We start from the raw sequence: 3820 nt of genomic DNA, 5'->3' as shown, positions 1-3820 counted from the left end.
AAGGCCGCGCTTGGGAGCTTGGCGCCTGCGCAGAGTCCCCCTTCCCCGCCACCCGACTCAGCGCGGGTGCGAGCCACGCCCCCTCTCCCGCGAGAACGCGCGCGTCGTTCGCGTGTGGGCGGGGCCAGAGTCTTGAATGATTCATAAGGGCAGGCCCCGCCATCAGACCTGAACTAGCTCAGGCTTGGAATGCACTGCACCGGGTTCTCATTCAGCGACACAAATTCAACAACTATTTATCGAACACCTACTTGTACCAGACTATGTTTTAGCAGGCACTAAAAACAGAAAAAAATCCCGACCTTCATAAAACTACCTTCTAATGAAGGGAGCCACATGCACACAAATCTATTTTTATTTTTATTATTTTTTGAGACGGAGTCTTGCTCTGTCTCCCAGGCTGGAGTGCAGTGGCGCGATCTCGGCTTACTGCAATCTCCGCCTCCCGGGTTCAAGCAATTCTCCTGCCTCAGCCTCCCGAGTATGGGAACACAGGCATGCTCCACCACGCCCGGCTAATTTTTGTATTTTTTTGGTAGAGACAGTTTCACCATGTTGGCCTGGTTGGTCTTGAACTCTTGAGCTCAAGCGATCCTCCAGCCTCAGCCTCCCAAAGTGCTGGAATTACAGGCGTGAGTCACCGCGCACAGCCAACACACAAATTTTTTTTTTTTTTTTTGAGACAGAGTTTTGCTCTTGTTGCCCAGGCTGGAGTGCAATGGCGCGATCTTGGCTCACTGCAACCTCCACCTCCCAGGTTCAAGCGATTTTCCTGCCTCAGCCTCCGGAGTAGCTGGGATTACAGGCGTGTGCTACCACACCCGGCTAATTTTGTATTTGTAGTAGAGACGGGATTTCTCCATGTAGGTCAGGCTGGTCTTGAACTCCCGACCTCAGGTGGGCGACAGAATAAGACTCCGTCTCAAAAAAAAAAAAGTAAAAAATAGATAGTATTGTATATTCCAAGGTGATGAGTATTTGAAGAAAACATCAAGCACCGGCTGGAATGCAAATAAAGTACTCAGGTAGGCTTCATGGAGAAGGCAGACATTTGAACAAAGGTGCGAGCCACTGCATCAGGTAGCATCTTAAATTTAAATATTCAGCTAGGCACTGGTGGCTTACTCATGTAATCCCAGCACTTTGGGGAGTCAAGGCTGGAAGAGTGCTCGAGCCCAGGAGTTTGAGGCCAGACTGGGTAACATAACAAGATCCCATATCTACAAAAAAATATTTACACTAAAAATAAATGGCCGGGCGCAGTGGCTCATGCCTGTAATCCCAGCACTTTGGGAGGCCGAGGCAGGCAGATCACAAGGTCAGGAGTTAGAGACCAGTCTGGCCAATATGGCAAAACCCCATCTCTACTAAAAATACAAAAATTAGACAGGCGTGGTGATGTGCATCTGTTATCCCAGCTACCCAGGAGGCTGAGGTAGGGGAATGGCTGGAACTTGGGAGGCAGAGGCTGCAGTGAGCTGAGATCGCACCACTGTACTCCAGCCTGGGTGACAGAGCAAGACTCTGCCTAAAAAAAAATTAAAATAAAAATAAAAAAATAGATATCCGGCCAGGCGTGGTGGCTCACATCTGTAATCTTAGCACTTTGGGAGCGCGAAGTGGGAGGATCACCTGAGCTCAGGAGTTCCAGACCAGCCGGGCCAACAACGCTGTCTCTACTGAAAATACAAAATTAGCCGGGCTTAGTGGCACATGCCTATAATCCCAGCTACTGGGGAGGCTGAGGCAGGAGAATCACTTGAACCTGGGAGGCGGAGGTTGCGGTGAGCCGAGATCGCACCATTGCACTCCAGCCTGGGCAACAACAGTGAAACTCCGTCTCAAATAATAATAATAATAAATATCCAAAACAGAGTTCCCGATCTTCCCCCCAAGCATGGTCATCCCATTCCACAATCATCCCTCTTCCATTCGTGCACCTCCAGCCTTGCAGGTGCTGAGGCTACAGTCCCTGCGGTCATCCTTAACGCCTCTTTTTCTTCACAAGCCCATCCAGTTCTTCAGGAAATTCTGTCATTCCATCTTGAAAGAATACACAGAACCCACCCACTTCCCCCTGCCCCACTGCACCACCCAGGTTCTTTCTACCCTTGCCTCACCTTCCCTCCGGCCATTGCAGCAGTTCCCAAACTGTCTCCTAGCTTCCCCTCCCACCCCCTTCTCTTTCCCAGGAGAAGCTGGAGGGAGCCTGTGAATGAATGACTGAGTCAGATCAGGTTCCTCTCTCCTCTGTTCAAACCCTCCTGTGGCTCCACGCTCAGGCTAACAGTCAAACTCAAGGAAAGGAAGAAAGGCTGCAGAGGAGTCTGCCCTGCCCTGCCTTGCCCTACCTAGTCCAGCCCAGTGTTTTTTTCTGTTTTTTGTTTTGTTTTGTTTTGGTTTTTTTTTTTTGGAGATGGAGTCTCGCCCTGTTACCCAGACCAGAGTGTAGTGGCATGATCTCGGCTCACTGCAATCTCCGCCTCCTGGGTTCGAGCGATTCTCCTGGGTCAGCCTCCAGAGTAGCTGGGATTACAGGCCTACACCACCATGCCTGACTAATTTTTGTATTTTTAGTAGAGAGGGGTTTTGCCATGTTGACCAGGCTGGTCTCGAACTCCTAAGCTCGGGTGATCTGCCTGCCTTGGCCTCCCAAAGTGCAGGGATTACAGGCATGAGCCACTCTACCTGGCGAGCCCAGGATTTTAATTTTTTGGCTTTGGAGATAGGGGTCTCAATATTTTGCCCAAGTTGAGCTCAGACTCTTGATTCTCCTGCCTCAGCCTTCTGAGTAGCTGCGACTGTGAACACGTACCATCACATCCAGCTCAGCCAAGTTTTGTTGATATTGTTGTTGGTGCTGCTAGCGGTGGTGGTGGTGGTGTTTGACACAGCAACTCTCTATGTCACCCAGGCTGGAGTACAGTGACATGGTTCCAGTTCACTGCAGCCTCAAATTCCTGGGCCCAAGTGATCCTCCTGCTTTAGCCTCCCAAGTAGCTGGGACTGCATGTGCACCCCACCACGCCTGGCTAATTTCTTTTTTTTGTTTGTTTGTTTGAGACGGACCCTCCCTATGTTGCCCAGGCTGGAGTGCAGTGACACAATCTCGGCTCACTGCAAGCCCTGCTTCCTGAATTCATGCCATTCTCCTGCCTCAGCCTCCCGAGTAGCTGGGACTACAGGCATCAGCTACCATTCTCAGCTAATTTTTTGTATTTTTAGTAGAAATGGGTTTCACTGCATTAGCCAGGATGGTCTTGATCTCCTGACCTCATGATCCGCCCATCTTGGCCTCTCAAAGTGTTGGGATTACAGGTGTGGCCACCATGCCTGGCCCACGCCTGGCTACTTTCTAAATTTTTGTAGAGACAAGTGGTGGGGGCGAGGGGAGTGGAGGGCGGGGTCTTACTAGGTTGCTTAGGCTGGCCTCGAACTCCTGGCCTCAAGTGATCCTCCTACCTCAGGGAATGCTGGGATTATATGCTGGGATTACAAGTGTGAACCACCCAAGCTCTGCCTCAACCTAGTTTTTGAAAGAGTTTAGAGTCAGCTGGCATGGTGGCTCACACCTGTAATCCCAGCACTTTGGGAGGCTGAGGAGGGCAGATCACCTGACACCAGGAGTTTGAGACGAGCCTGGGCAACATAATGAATCCCGTCTGTACTAAAAATACAAAAATTAGCCAGGCATGGAGGTGCATGCCTATAATCCCAACTACTCAGGTGTCTGAGGCAGGAGAATTGCTTGAACCTGGGAGGTGGAGGTTACAGTGAGCTGAGATCATGGCACTGCACTCCAGCCTGTGTGACAGAGCGA

Source organism: Colobus angolensis, unplaced genomic scaffold, assembly GCF_000951035.1.
Source record: "Colobus angolensis palliatus isolate OR3802 unplaced genomic scaffold, Cang.pa_1.0 Scaffold34, whole genome shotgun sequence".
Lineage (NCBI taxonomy): Eukaryota > Metazoa > Chordata > Mammalia > Primates > Cercopithecidae > Colobus > Colobus angolensis.
This window is presented reverse-complemented; position numbering follows the sequence as displayed.